Source organism: Sus scrofa, chromosome 8 (genome assembly GCF_000003025.6).
Source record: "Sus scrofa isolate TJ Tabasco breed Duroc chromosome 8, Sscrofa11.1, whole genome shotgun sequence".
NCBI classification, from domain to species: domain Eukaryota; kingdom Metazoa; phylum Chordata; class Mammalia; order Artiodactyla; family Suidae; genus Sus; species Sus scrofa.
Genome location: NC_010450.4, coordinates 133,585,435 through 133,601,479, shown reverse-complemented (window position 1 = coordinate 133,601,479; position 16,045 = coordinate 133,585,435). Strand labels below are relative to the sequence as shown.

Sequence of the window (16,045 nt, the reverse complement as noted above, 5' to 3'; positions counted from 1 at the left end):
TTGCTATTTCCTTGGGCCTCTCCCTTGGCATACGGAGGTTCCCAGGCTAGGGGTCTAATCGGAGCTGTAGCCGCCAGCCTATGCCAGAGCCACAGCAACGCGGGATCCGAGCCGCGTCTGCAACCTACACCACAGCTCATGGCAACGCCGGATCGTTAACCCACTGAGCAAGGGCAGGGACCGAACCCGCAACCTCATGGTTCCTAGTCGGATTCGTTAACCACTGCGCCACGACGGGAACTCCCGGTATCTCCCTTGTTATGAGGGTCATTTTATATCATAAGAAACAACAATACCTCAAAATGGGCAAAATCAAAACTAAATTTCTATTTACTCTTTGGTCTCTGCGGCCTCTGATCCTTTCCTGACTTCGGACGTCACAGTTGTGCTTGCTCCTTTTATCACAGCCGCCAACTTAAGGACAGGAACCTGCTCGGTAGAGCCGTGGCGGCTCGTGTCCTTTGCGCTGGTGGCTGCCACCTGCCCGCGGCCTGCGTGCCGCCGCCCAGGCTTCCCACGCCGGCAGCCGCGGGGCCACTCAGCATCACCCTGTTCCCTCCGGGGGCTCTGCAGCCGGGCCCGGTGCTCGCGCAGGTTCCAGGCGGAGTTACACAGCTGTGTAGCCAGCACAGCGACGCGCCCACTTGGACATCAGAGAGCATCGCGGACCGAGCTCTTTACGTCCTGAAACGCTGGGACAAGATGCACCCAGAAAAGCTCTCGGTAAATTCTCGTTTTATGAAAGACCTGGGCTGAGGCAGTTTGGACCAAGGGAAGACGATCATGGCCACAGAGGACGAACTCGGGTTTGAAAGTCCTGACATGAATGCGGAGAAGTTAATGTGCCCACAAGAAATTTGCGTTACACTGCAGATAAGAAGGAGGTATATGAATAAAATATCAGACCCCTTTTCTTCAGTGAGGGAAGCCTCAGAAGATGCTGGTAAGTGCCTGGAAGTGAGAACGCATCCTGCCTCACTGCTGATGTTGACAGAGTAACTGCTTAGACGTGTATTTGAATTGTCTTAAATATTTTTGTCCTTTGCAAATAAACCTATAAAACCAAAAAAAAGAGAAAAAAAGAAAAAAAAAAAAGAACTCAAGAAGAGAAGTCCACAGAAAGACGGTGGTGGTCGAGCATCTGGCCCTGCGATCGAAGCAGTCCTGTGTTTCCATGCATTGCCTGCTCGTGTCTCCTCCCTCCCCCAGTGGTGAGCTATTCATGCCCAGTAAAGATGGACTTACAATCAATAGTAATTTACACAACACAAAGTAGTTTCATAATTTGTTGATTGCATCATATCTCATGCCCATTATAAAAGCTTGTTCTGTTGGAGATATGCCTGAAGTTTGGGCTGACTGGAGCATAGTCTCTCTGGGGGTAGTTACTTGCAACAGCGAGGCTGGACAAGTAGCTAGACCTGGAGGCCTTTGTGTGCCAAGCTAAGGAATTTGAATTTTATTCTGAAAGCAATAGAGGTGATTGATTAAGACATTTCAGGGAGGGTTGGGAGAGAGCATAAGATTTGAATTTAGAAAAAGCCCCCTGGCAGCAGTGTAAAATATAGATTTGTGTGTTGGGGTTGGTGAGAGAGACCATTAAGAAGCTATTAGGACAATGAGGACCTCAAGTCAGGAGGTGGGAAAGCAAGGGAGGGAATAATTTAAAGAGGTAAGGACACCAAATGATTTTCCTTAGTGACAAACTAGATGTAGGGGTGTGTAGGGGGGCAATGCTTGTGACTGTGTAGATGGAGTTTAACCCTGTCTTTCTGTCGTGGGGCTACCAGGTAAGAGAAGAAAGACAGGAGGAGAATCAGAACAGGATTTTTGGAGGGAAGTATGGAAGAGGGGGGTCATTCATAAACTGAGGTTATACATGAAATCTAAGGAAAAGAGTCGAAGGGTAGGTCTCAAAGTCACGTTACAGATAAACAGCGTTTGAGAAAAGAAGATGCTACTTGAAATTTTTTTCAAAATAAAATGTACATGTACTTAAAAGCATCCAATTATCAGCAATGGCTTAAAAAGAAAAACTGCTATGATTACAGCATGGTAGTTACGGACTTAGTGCCTGTCAGCTCCCAATCCATGCCCCATTGCCTGCTCTGGACCCTGGTAGCATGTCCCCTCTGCAGCAAGTGCAGTGTTAAGCTTTCACAGCAGAGGACACTGGAAGGACCCTGGAAGAGGAAGGAATTTCTCTTGCTGATTCCTGCTGTTCCTTCAGTCAACAACTACTGCATGGATGGGCTTTTTCAGGATGCCGCACCAGAAGCACGGTGACCTCCTGCGGGTCTGGGCTCTGGCAGTGTGCACCGCCTCTCCAGCGCACAGGGGCCAGCAGCTTCCCTGGACCTCCTCTGGCAGCTCTGTAGCAAGTTCGGAGGTGTAGCACCTCCCTGTAAAGGGCTTTGCAATGAATGCCCTCCTCTGGCGCCCCAGAGGGTGAATTTGCAGCCAGCGCCAGATGACAGATTTCCAGAAACTTCTGCTGGCGTGGTAGCATGGCAGCTTCTCTGTCATCCAGTGAGCAACAGCTGTGCCCTCTGCTGCCGGGTCTGGATCTCAGCTCTGAGGCAGGGACTTTCCTTGAGCTCCCTAGCTCAGCCGGAGGTGCAGGGGCTGCTCTTTTTTTTTATTGGCTGTTTCAATAGTCTTCAGCATCCTCTTCAGTTCTTCCTAGTAAATCTTCTCTTACTTCAATCCTTAGATTTAGTAGCACTTTGTATGCAACGTTCCATCATCAGATTTCTGAGATGTTTCTTCTGATTGGACCTTAACTAACACCGTCATCTTTTCTACGCTACATTTCAGAGGCAGCAACTTTTTACTACGGTTTATTTTTTTCCCCCACGGTTTCTCATTTTAGTTTTCCCGACGGTTTCCTTTCTCCCATCCCACTGCTCCCTCTTCTGCTTGGTACAAATATCACCTTTCTCAGTTCCCCTGCTCGTCACTCTGCCACGTCAAACTGCATACCTAACCCCCACTTCTGATTCTACTGCCTGAAGAAAGTATATGTTTTGGGTTTTTTTCCTACTAATCTCGTAATGCAGGAACATTGTTATTTTTTGCTTTGCTCCCCCTTTTGGCTCCCTTTACTTTCCATGGATGTTATCAGCTCTGCGTGTCTTTTCTTAAACATTGTAAAACTTTGATAGAATTTAATGTGGAAAAATTAAAAACTGAGGGAATCATATATAGGTAAATTCTTAACAGGGAAGGCCAACACACAGCGTTGGGTCTTTCAGCTGTTAAAAAAATACTGCTCCCTGAGCCAAGTGAGGCACTCGGATGATGCTTCCTTCTCTAAGTGTACAAAGTCAGGACCCAGTGTTAGCAAACAGAGAACACACCTAGTATCAAGTTCAAAAGATTTTTTTTTTTTGCCATTTCTTCAAACTCATGTCATGTTTTAGTTTCCTGCAAATTTAAGCTGCCTTTTTTTTTTTTTTATAGCTTTTCTCTTTCTGTTTGTTGATTTATCTCTCTCTCTCAATATATATATTTTTGTCTTTTTAGGGCCACACCCGCAGCATATGGAGGTTCCCAGGCTGGGGGTCCAATCGGAGCTGTAGCTGCCTGCCTACACCACAGCTACAGCAACACCAGATTCAAGTCGCACCTGCGAACTATGCCACAGCTCACAGCAACACTGGATCCTTAACCCACTGAATAAAACCAGGGATCAAACCTGCCTCCTCATGGATGCTAGTCGGGTTTGTTAACCACTGAGCCACGACGGGAACTCCTCCGTTCTTCACTTAATGCGCGGAGTCTCGAGTTTTTGTCAGGCCCTCATCTGTGAATTCTCTCCCATCTCTTTTTCATTCCAAGGCCCCTCTGGTAGATCTCTCTCCTCTCCTTTCTCCTTCCTCTCCTTCTTCTTCTTTTTTGCTTTTTAGGGCCACACCTATGGCATATGGAAGTTCCCAGGCTAGGGGTCAAATTAGAGCGGCAGCTACCAGCCTACACCACAGCTCACAGCAACACTGGATCCTTAACCCACTGACAGTGGCCAGGGATTGAACCTGCATCCTCGGGAGTACTAGTCGGATTCGCTTCTGCTGAGCTACAAGGGGAACTCCCACAATTTCTTCTTTTGTCATGGTTTACTTCCCTGTTTCATTGAAGCACATCCTCGACAACGTCCTTAAAAATGATTTAGTGTATATAAATTTTCAGAGTTCTCACGTGTTTGAAAATGTCCATATTTTGTCCCCACATTTTATTTGGCTAGGCTCAGTACACTAGATTAAAATATTTTTAATGGCACGGTGGGTTAAAAGATCTGGCAGTGCTATAGCTGCAGTTTGGAGTCCATCCCTGGCCAGGACCTTCCAGGTGCCTCAGGTGTGGCCATAAAGTAAACTGAAGAAATTTTTTTCTCTTGAGAACTTTGAAGACATGGCACTGTTATGTTCTGACACCCAGCACTGCTCACAAGAAGCCTACGTCTATAAACTCTTAGGATTTTCCTTTTATTCTTGGTCTCAGGAACATTCATGACGACGCACCATCGGTTGAAGCAGGGGAAAGGTGATATCGTTTTTTAACTCATTCTTCTTAAGACTCAGATGGCCTTTTTATTCCTTGCTGCTTCACCATCGACACTCCTCATCTGTGTTCCGGCTCCTGTCCCTTTGTTGAAACAGAGCACGTGCTGGCCCCAAGTTGGGTATCTTCCATTTGTCTCCCCTTCCTCGTCCAGCTGCCTGCCCCAGGGGAGTGGTTTTTATGGGGGGCCCAACAAGCGTTTTTGCTCTCTGGCTTTCGGACGTCGGTTCTGGACAGGGGGAAGCATCAGCAGGGTATTGGGATACGGGAAGAAGGCAAAGGTGATGCATTTATTCCTATGGAAACCTCCCTGCTGTGCCACGTGTGGGCAGAGGCTGAGCTTCTTTACAGAGGATCGCAGTTCTTGTGAGGCTTAATAAGCATTAACAAGGTGTAACAAGTGGGTTCTTGGAGCTGCTCCTTCTTCTTGCCCCTTCAGATGAGGGATGGTGGTTGCCTTCCACTGCTGCTGGACTCAGGGAGCCTCATTATTCTGAACTGGCTTCCCCCTTCCCTGACCACTTTTTTTTTGGGGGGGGTCTGTTTAGGGCTGCACTCATGGCATATGGAAGTTCCCAGTTTAGGGGGCACATCAGAGCTACAGTTGTGGGCCTACGCCACAGCCACGGCAATGCCAGATCCGAGCCGCACCCGTGACCTACACCACAGCTCACAGCAGCGCTGGGTCCTTAACCCGCTGAGCGAGGCCAGGGATTGAATGGTGGCCTCATGGATGCTAGACAAGTTTGTTACTGCTGAGCCATGACGGGAACTCCCCTGGCCACACTTTTGTAAATTAGCTCTGTTTCAAGCTCTCTTCAATATCCATTTTGGGGGTGCTGTTTGGCATCTATGAATAATTCGACTGATACAGTTTCCCAAGTTATTTTCTACTTGGTAGATGAATGTATACGTTGAGAAGAGATCAATACTTCTGCTTAATGTCCCATTATGATTGTTATTTGCAAATATGAGTGAATCGGCATCAGAACATAGATAATAGTTGAGGTTGGAGAAAGGTAAGCTTACCCAAAATCATGTTTTACAGCACAAGTTGCATTTTCACCTATTTCGTCAGTGCCTGTATTAGTAATTTATCTTTAAAAAGTTAATCAGCTGAATGTCAGCGAATTTAGTTTAGCTCAGACTGAGTATTATAGGAAATATTTTTTAGTAACTTATTGGCCTTGTTTAAAACTAGGTAAAACCAGTTGTTCCTTGGTATCTGCAGTTGCTGTAGTCCCTTCTATAAAATGACATGTTACAGCTGGACTTCTGTATCTGTGGGTGCAGAACCTGTTGCTATGGAGGGTTGACTGTAATTCATTAATTTAGAAGATTTTTGATTCATAGTAGGTGAATTTTCTTTTTGGAGATTTTTGGTTGATCTCATATCAGCTTTTTGTACCTTCAGTGTTTGTTGTGACTATGTATAAAAGTAGAAAATAATTTCATTTACATTGAAAATTTTAAACGGAAGTTATTATTGCTTCAGCTGCAATTAAGAATATCTATATACATTTTAAGGGACTAGAAACATTTTGGAATTGTATTCTTATGGTTATTTTCAGAAAAGTAAGAGTGGAATTTATGTGCCTGGGGAAAAATGCAAGAGATCCCAGGGACTTCACAAAGCAGGAGAAGTCAGAGTTTATCCCTCTAGAGAGTATGTGCACAGGAGACTGAGGGATACACGAGCCGGTTTCCTTTGGTCTAAGCTTTTATCCTTTCTGATCTGCCATGGCATCACCTTCTATTCTAATTTCCTCGAAATTCTCTTTGAGCCATTTCTTTGGTGAGATCATAAAGTATAGGAAGGGGAGACAAGAGAACAGGCACCGTTTGGTGTGGTAACTGGCTATGCCCAAAATCCCTAAGTCCATCCATAGGGGTTGAAATGATCATACGTGCTTAAGATAAAACTGCCCCTTCCCCAACAGAGGCTACGACAGAAAAGATGAATTTCTTTCTTTCTCTTTCTTTTTTCTTTCTTTCTTTCCTTCCTTCCTTCCTTCTTTCTTTTCTTTTTCTTTTTTTTTTGTTTGTTTGCTTTTTAAGGCCACACCTGTGACATATGGAAGTGCCCAGGCTAGGGGTCAAATTAGAGCTATAGCTGCCAACCTTCACCACAGCCACAGCAATGCCAGGTCCAAGCTGTGTCTGCGACCTACACCAGAGCTCACGGCAGTGCCAGATCCTTAAGCCACTAAGGGAGCCGGCATCCTCATGGATACTAGCCGGGTTTGTTACCACCGAGCCACGAGGGGAACTCAACTCCAAAAAGGTGCATTTCTTATGATCATTTTACCTCTAGCATTCTATCCTCATTGTCAGGAGGTCCTAGGAATCCATCTTTTCCTACCCAGCAGTACTCATAACCTAAGAGCGTCAGTATTGTATCTACTGGGAGTACTCATTGTTCCCTTTATGCCTATTTATGTCCGTCACCAAAGAGCCCCCAGACTTCCAGGTGGCCTCTCCTCTCTCACACTCCAATTCCCTTTGAGTTCCATGTGCTGTTATTCTGTTATCTTTCCATATCCTTCTCCAGCTCCTCAAATTCTTCCATGGTGCCCTCTGGAATTCCAGTTCCAGCAGAAGTAAAATCTCCTGTAGCCTCAGCCTATTCTCTGAGTGGTCCTTTCACGGTGCAATGTAAGCAAGCTGGCCCTCTCCTTCAGTCTCGGCTTCCCCGACACCTGTCTCAAGGGACGGCCATTTTTCTCCCTCAGCTCTCCCACCGCTGGGCTGAGAGGGTGAAGGTCCGCTGGTACCTCACTGCCGCGTGCACACCCTTCCTCCTCCTCCTACACCCTTGCAGCATTGCATCTCCTGCCCTCAGATTACGTCCTTCACTACCCCTAACGCGGCCATCATCTCCTGAGTCTCCAGCCTCCTCCTCCCCCCTTTTACTGTCTTACTCATTCCACTGTCTCTACGACCCTCACAATTCCTGCTGATTTCAGTACAGACGGGAGGAATCTTTCCAACACCCTGACACGTCACCTCCTTGGGCTCTTCTTCAACGAACCTGTCTCTGCCTTAGTACATTGCTCACTCTCTTGGTTATATGCTAGGCCTTGTGACTACCGATAAATGCAAACCTTTCAGAATCTCAATATTCTTGTGCCCAACTCTCTAACCAACACCTGCCCCAGCTCACATCCAACCATCCTTAGACACCCCGCCCCCCCGGGACCTTCGGTTCATTAGTCTAAACTGTCCCTTCCCTTGTGACATCTCCATTACCCTTCTCACCCAGATGGGCACTCACAATAATCTCTCACGGTCACTCTTGACTCCCTTGTCCCATCTCTCCCGTCATTGTGCTCTTCCATGAAACTACAGTTGGGTGACATCCTTCCTCTCTGGGCCATGCTGCTGAGTATTGCTGGAGCAAAACTTGCAGCTGTAATGACAAGTCTCACTTTAAATTCAGTATACAAACCTTAATGCTACCAGGCAATCGTACTGACCCAATCACTCATTTTCTTAGGCAACTACTTCACATTTTCTCCTCTCCTCTCAAAACCATAACCCCTTCTTTCCATCATCACTCTCAAATGCATCACTATGAAAACTGAAGCAACAGAACAGTAACTTCCATGGAATGTCCACCGCCATACCCACCAGTACCTAAACCCTCCTACTTTGCCCTTCCTCCCCCCCTTCTTCTCTCCTTCCTTTCTTCTTTTCTGCCTGCATTTCTTCCTCCCTCTTCTCCTTCCTCTTTGATGTATTTATATGTATGTATTTACCGAATGCCTACTAAAAGGTCATGCACTGTTTCTTATGCTGGCGATGCATCGAGTGATGAACACAAGAGAGCAAGTCCCTGCTCTCATGAGATTTACATCTTAATAAGCTCATAACAAGTAAACCAGTGAACAACACTGTAATACCAGGAGATGACAGAGCTATGGAGATAAATCGGGCTAAAGTCGTAACACAGATTCAGGGGGCTGTTAGTGATAGGGTGGCCAGGGAAGGTCTCTGTGATAAGGTGAGATGTGTGCAGACCCGAATCAAGGCAGGCACTAAACCATGTGACTGTGGGGAAGAGCATCACAGTTGAGGTTAGAGCAAGTGCAAAGGGCCTGAGGCATGATTGCCTGGGGTATATGAGGAATAATGCTGCTGTCGGGGTGGCTGGAGCAGAGAGAAGGCTATGGAAGTGCATTTGGAGAGGTAGCCAGTGGCCAAATCACTTAAGTCTTTATGTTACCGATTCTCCCAAGTTGGCTGCAACAGGGGTCTTTCTGCCGGGTGTTATTCAAACCAATAGAACCCAAAGAGGTCATCTCACCCATCCCTGGGCTCAGACCTTGGCTCCAGGAAGGCAGACTTGCTCCATCAGGGGAGACCCCAATCTCGTTTGTCAAGAGGATAGCAGCTCCCAATTTATGTAAAGATACCTCTTTCTAGTAGAGGTACTGGGCACTGGGGGACACGCAGGAAGGAATGGGTGTGTTCGTCTGATTTACGTTCTGGTGGCTCTATGGATGCCCACTCTTGGGCCTTCCCTGACGCTCGTGTAATTTTACAACTTTTGTGACTGAGTTTGCCTGATCTTGTGTGTTCAGAACCATTAAGTGGCACCGAGGTTGATTAAGAGTGCTAGGCGCTTTCCCCCTTTGTCCAGTGTCTGCTGGGGCTCCCTGGGGGTCAACTGGAGTGCCAGCTTAGGAGCCCCCCGCCCCATCACCCTTCACTGTTGGGACCACCTGCTTTCGACGGTAGTGGCTGGGACCTGCCGTGTCCCCCCCGGCCCCCCGCCTCTTTCTCCACTTACCAAAGGTGCGAGTTTCTCCATGGGCGCTTTGTCCAGGTTCCTCTGCCAAGGGTTGACGTTGGTGGGCAAGAGCCAGTGGGTGGGCTTGCCTCTGGGCCTTTTATCCTCTGACTTTTCCTCCTCTCTATCCCAGGTATTAAACACCCCACAGGCAACCTCAGTCAGGTGAGAGGCAGGGGTAGCTGGGTTTATTTCCAGCTTCTGAAGTTTATGCCCAATGTCAGAGGCAATCCCTGAGGTGCTCTAGGAATGGTGAAGCCTTTCCCGTTGGCTCCTGATTGATTTCCGTTATCATATTCCAATCGACAGGTTTCTTTCCCGTTGCCTGGACTTCCTTGAGGATCACGTTTTAATAAGGGGTCAGCCACGGTCTTCCACCCCTTCTGCCTCGTCTCGGTGGTCCCAGTTGGGGTGGGTGTCTGGGACTGCTGGGTGCCTCGGGCTGAGATAGGATGACCTGCATTGTTTCTGGTCTCCGTCTACTTCCCCTCCGGCGTTTGAAAAGCCTGTGGCCTTGTCTTCCCCGTCAGGAGTACTTTGAGGAGGCTCTGGCTGGTGAGGTTTCCCACCCCCAGTGGGGTCATGGGTCTGAAGCTTCAGGAACCCCTCTGGATCTTCCCTCAGCCTCTTACCATGACCTTTTCCAGCTACCGAGGGGGTGGCTGGAGTGATTTGCTGGCATGCAAGTGCCACAGGATTTGACCCAAGGGAGATTTCCAGTGTGGGAAATTTGGATCAGCAGGAAACTGTTCATGGATTCTCCTCAAAGACCCAAATAGGCACGGGCTCCGGCACAGTTGGGGGTTTCCTTGAATTCACAGTGTTTCTGTTTGAGTCCGTCCCTCCTCAGAATGTCCCACAGGAGGTTAGACAAGGGCGTGTGTCCCTGCCAGAGCAGCTTAACTGAGTTGGTGGTGGGGTCTTGACTTTTCTGCCTTTGGTCAAAAAGGAAGAGTCTTCAGACTTTCTGCTGAGTGAGAGCTAAAAATCACAGGGGTTCCCATGGGATGCTCACATCACCGGGGCAGCTGGGGTCCTGTGCTGACAGAGGGAGGAGAGCCTGTGCAAGCTCGGTTGATAAAGGATCACCCAAGGGTCACCTCACAAGCTGAGGCGGGTGAGGCGGGGGGGCTGAGTGATCCTGTTCTCCCTGTAGCCCACAGGGTGTCTTGACAGTGGGGGTCCTGGGCTTGCAAGCAGCTCTCAGGGCACCCCCCCCCCCATGTCAGAGAAACCAGTGCTCACCAGAGGAGGTCAGGTGGCCGGTCCTGCACCCATCTCGGGACCCCTGCCACTCGGGCGTCCCCGGGGCCTTTCCCGGGCCCGACCCCGCTTGTCAGCTGGTCCTTGTTCCTGAGCCTCTCCCTGTCTCACCTCTTGGCTCATGGGCTGGCCCCCTCCCTTCACCAAACTAGGGGGACCATGGAGGATGCTCGCCCTGACCTCCATGGAGGCAAGGAGGGCAGCAGCTTGGCACAGGGGCCGAGAACAGCACTGCCCGTGAGACAGTGGGCAAGACTGCGGCGGCTCCCTCTGGTCCACAGGTCTGCCCGGTCCCCGAGCGGCCAGGGCCGCGGGAAGGCCAGCCAGGGACAGCGACAGATATGCATGAGTTTCGGTCTCCCATCCCCAGGGATGTCGCCGGTGAGTCTCCTCAAGGGGCTGTGGTCCAGGCTGCTCAGGGGGCCGCCGTGTGCTCACTCCATAGCCAGAGCATCAGGTTGCTGAGCAGAGTTGCTCTGAGCTCGGCGTGACTCAGAGATGAGGGTCACTCATCCTCAGTGAACCTCCCAAAGCCTCTGCCGGCCCGGAGCTGGGGCGAGCCTGGAGCCGAGCGGCGCAGGCGAAAAGGCCAGTGTCCTTCCCACCAGAGTCATGAAAATGTGTCACGGACCCTCCGGAGTTGGCTCCAACAAGAATCCTCCCGCCCAGTGTCCTTTGAGCTCATAGGACCAGACCGAGTTCGGGTCAGAAGCAAAGGAAAGCTTTCTTCTTCTTTTTTAGGGCTGCACCCGCGGCATTTGGAGGCTCCCAGGCTAGGGGTCGAATTGGAGCTGTAGCCACAGGCCTACACCACAGCCGCAGCAACGTGGCACCAGCGCCGCCTCCGTGACCTACACCACAGCTCACAGCTACGCAGGATCCTGACCCACGAAGCGAGGCCAGGGATCCAACCCGCATCCTCAGGGATGCTAGTCCGGTTTGCCACCGCGGAGCCACGACGGGAACTCTGCTTTCTCCTCATTCCCTGATCAGAGGGCGCAGAGGCACGAGCTCTACGGTCCAGCCGTCCAGCCCCGGGCCGGGCCGTGGGCGGGGCTTGGCAGGAAATCTCGTCGGGGGGAGGGGGCAGAGTTCTCGCGGGGCTGCACCCCCGCGCTGGCGGCTGCTCGCGAGGCCGGGAGACGCGTACCTGCTCGGCCTGCTCCGGCGCCTTCAGTGCGGGTGTCCAGCTCCCGCTTCCGCCTACTGTCCGCAAAGCTGCAGTGTGGGGAGTGGCGCTGCTGTGCCGGGCGCGCTCATCCAGTGCCAGGGGTGCAAGGTCTCTGCACACCGCCCCCTCTAGGCAAGTGAACCTCGAGTAGCGCCCCAAAGAAGATGTTAGACTTTACCACTTCGATTCTGTCTTGTGCCCCAGCCCCCTCCCCGGGACCGCAGTGGCTTTGCCAGTGACGTTTTCGGGTCATGGAATGGACTTTGCAGTTCATTCTACGTGTTACGGGGAGCTCTTGGAGAGTTTTAAGTAAAGGAGTGAGATCTGTGATTTACACTTTCAAAAGTGTCCCCTAGTGGCTTCATGGAGAAAAGCATGAAAGTGGGGTCCAGGCAAGCTTGGCAGCAAGGACAAGGCTTGGGAACTGTCTTCTATGCTCTTAATGCTTTCGTCTTACCCAGAGTTCTCGGTTGAGAATCTGCAGGGATTAGGGGTCAAAGGAGAAGGGAATGGAGTTAACAGAAGTGGTGCGGGCCAGGAGAGGCGGGAAACATTGAGGCAGAAACCACTCAGAAAAATTCAGAGGGTTCCATCAGGGTTAACTCTAATCGCTGTTATCGTCTTTTGCCTCTAATAAATCTAAATGTTCACCGTGAATAAAGCTGTCACAAGTAGAGATTTCTTGTGAAATTCTGGGACTAGAGAGAAGGTCCTGGGGCTGCACAGCAACTAGAGGGTACAAAAATCCAGTAGGAGACAAAGATGCTGGAAGGAGGGTGAAAAGGTTGAGCAAACCAGGGTCTTGAGATGACCACAATTTTGCCACCTGAATCTGCATTTTCTGCTCCACCTGCTAAAGCTTGCTACTGCCAGCCGCTGGGCACAGGTGAGTGTACTGAGAGCATTGCCAGTTTCATGCTTATAACTGATTCTCCTCCAACATGGCAAGGATAAATGATGGAAATCAATGTTCTCATTTCTGACCTCTCTATCAAGCTTCCTCACTTTCTGTTTTCTATGGGGATGCAAAGAGCTCAGGTGCTTTTTGAGACAATGAAAAGATCTGATGCATCTTTTGATATCTGAAGTTGTGAGAGCAATATTTCAATGCATATTTCATCTTGATAACTCTTCTGCCCCGTGGCTGCACTTCATGGGAAGGGACTGTTGCTTTGGTAATGATTAATCAGTAACTGACTTACTCTGTAATTGGAAAAGCAGCACAAGCCTGAGAATGATAATGCAGCTTCAAAGCCCTTTGTTTATGAAGTGTTTTATTATGATTTAAAAAATCGACTTGTTTTCGCATAAACCTACGAGGCAGGTTATTGTCACTGCCTTTCTAAATATAAGAATATGGAGCTTGGGTAACTCCTCCCAGGTCATAAGAGACGTTATTGGCTTAGTGAGGATGAGAACTCACAGTCCTTGCTTCACCAGATTATTGCCCTTCAGGTCACATAATTACAGTGACAAATGGAATGACCATTTGTCATGCTAGGAAGTGAGACAAGTGTGAAAGTCTATTGATACAAAAAGCTGGAAGGCAAAAGGGGCCTCTCTTCATGCAACAAACATAGCCTGTGCTATGCGTTTAAGCCAGTAAGGACAAGTGAAATAAGGTTATTTCTCTTTTCTTTCTTCATTGTTGTTGCTCTTTGTGCCCTCTTACCTGAATACTTGCTTTTAGGTTTGTCAAGTGACTCCACTGTGGCTTTTTATCACTGGTTGAAGCCATCAAAGAGAGCTTGATGTTTCCATGTTTCCTGCTCCAAGGGCAAAAGGTGAGTGCCAATTAACAAGATAGATCTGATCAAAATGCAGTAGCAATTTTGACAGTCTCACGCTGCCTTTCCTTTCTTCGAATCTTAAGAGATACATTGCTCTGTTGAGAGAGGAAGATGTTGAAGGTGAGAACCAAAGAGAAGGGTCTGTTGTTTCCTCAATTTCTTGATAGGGTAATTAATAAAAGGAAGTCTTTACATATTAGGTATGTGAATCACAGCCAAACCTGAAGTGGGGTCACAAGAAAAGATCAGGCTTTATGACCCAGAGAAAGGAATTATTTTTATTCCCACCTGATGCCGAAGATTTAAAAGGAATGACCTTATTGTTCCATTTCAATTGCCATCCAATCCAGGGGTGATAGGTGGGGGCAAGGACAAGCTGCGTGGCGACAGCTCTAAACAAAATAGACTGAAGGGTGGCCTCTGAATGCTGACAGTAGCACAGCTTGTGGCCCGACACAGGTAGGATTAACCTATAACAGAGTAACAGAGTAGGAAACCATTTCTGGCCACTGCACATCAAGAGTAAGAACACCTCTCAGTAGGGGAAGGAATGAGTGCAGTGTGAAAATAGGCGTGGGAATGCCATGTCAAGCCAGGGGCCACCAGGGAAGGTGGTTCAGGCTGCCCTCCTCCCCTTGGGGAGAGAATCACCTCTGAGATGCTCAGGTACAGCAGGTGACTGTTGGGGGAATTTTCCCCGCACTTTAGGACAGTTCGTACCTGCACATTGAGGGGAAGCCGGGTTAGGTCCCTTCTGTTGTTTCCTCAGGGTATCTTGTACCTTCTACGAAACTGCGCTCACAATTTGTGCTTGTCTGTGTTCTCATCTGTATCCCTGCGCAGATGCAGGCTCTCTGAGGGCAGGGTCCTGTCTGACTTGTTCAGTGTGGTGTTTTGGCGCCTAGCATACTGTGGTTAGCACTCAATACATTCAGTGGTTATTGGTTGTCCAAAGGAGTGAATGGTGGATCAAGAAAAGGGAGTGTACAGAGAGGAGAAAAAGTGAATTTTTCCCCCCTAAATCTAATCCTCTTGGTACTCTTTTTAAGAGATATATAGTGGTATAATTAAGAACCAAGCTGCCAGGGTTCCAAATCCAGTTTTGTCATCTCTGAGCTCTGTCATCAAGGTTGTTTCTTAATCTTATCTGTGAATGGGGTCAATGATACCTACTTAGGTCAGTGGATATGTCAGCAATTTAAGTTTGGCTGCTCGTATGGAAAACCCAAATAAGAGAAGTTAAAATAGGGTAAAGGTTTATCTTTGGTTACCTAATAATAAGTCAGTTGGAAGAAAGATAGGGCTGCATGGCAGATCTACAATGAAAATCAGGACCCAAGTCCTTTTCATGCTTTCTTTTAGCCAGGCTTGGCATGTGCCTTTCACAGTGGTCCTGTGGTGGCTGCTGGAACTCCAGCTATTGCATCTGCTTTCCAGGCAGGAAAAAGGATGAACAAAAGTGAACTCCACGTGATGGTAAGTTGCCTCCCTTTAGAGAGCTTTCTCAGAAGTCTCAACCGAAACTTTCCTTTATATCTCATTGGTCAAAACTGTGTCATGTGATTGATCCCAGGTGTCTGGGAAACGTGTTTTCTGTCTCTTAGCTGGGCATACTGCTGCTCCTAAAATAAAAAGGATCATGTTGGTAAGGAAAAAATAGAGACTGAGTATTGGATAGGTGACGAATAGTGTTGGAACAGGTGAAGTGGGCAGTCAGGAAATGCGTTGTACTCACATTTAAATTTGGCTTGTGATTGTAATTGAAAATGTATGACATGTATAGAAATGGTGGATGTTTCCTGAATATTGGATTGACGAGATGCACCTTTTTTTTTTTTTTTTTTGTCTTTCTAGGGCTGCACCCTCGGCGTTTGGAGGTTCCCAGACACTAGGGGTCCAATCAGAGCTGTAGCTGCTGGCCTTCACCACAGCCACAGCACCGCCAGATCAGAGCTAAGTCTGCGACCTACACCACAGCTCACAGCAACGCAGGATCCTTAACCCACTGAGTGGGGCTAGGGATTGAACCTGTGTCCTCATGGATGCTAGTTGGGTTGGTTAACCACTGAGCCACGACAGGAATTCCAGGATGTACCTTTGAGTAGCTTCCCAACTCATGGGCAATGATTAGCAATGACTGCATTTACTGTGAACCTGAATCTTTATGCATAATCACTCCTTTAATCCTTAGCCACAACTCTGAGAAGTGGCTATGGATATCATTTTCACTTTGCGGATGACAAATACTGCGAGTTAAGTAAGATCCTACTGCAACCATCCAGTGGTAGAGCTAGGGAAGATTTCCACGTAGACAATCTGCTTTTAATCACCAATGTGAGAGAATGTCTTCCAATAAAAATGAATTTTAAAAACCTCATTTCCTTCCTCTAAAAATTTTTTTCAGCTCTCTGGCTGGAATAAGTGAACTATGAAATCTTACAAACTCATTTAAATTTGTTGTGTCTCTTT

At 48.3% G+C, this 16,045-nt stretch overlaps 1 pseudogene; it reads left to right on the top strand.

The window, feature by feature from the left end:
* On the top strand, positions 358–896 carry LOC100523007 (annotated as a pseudogene).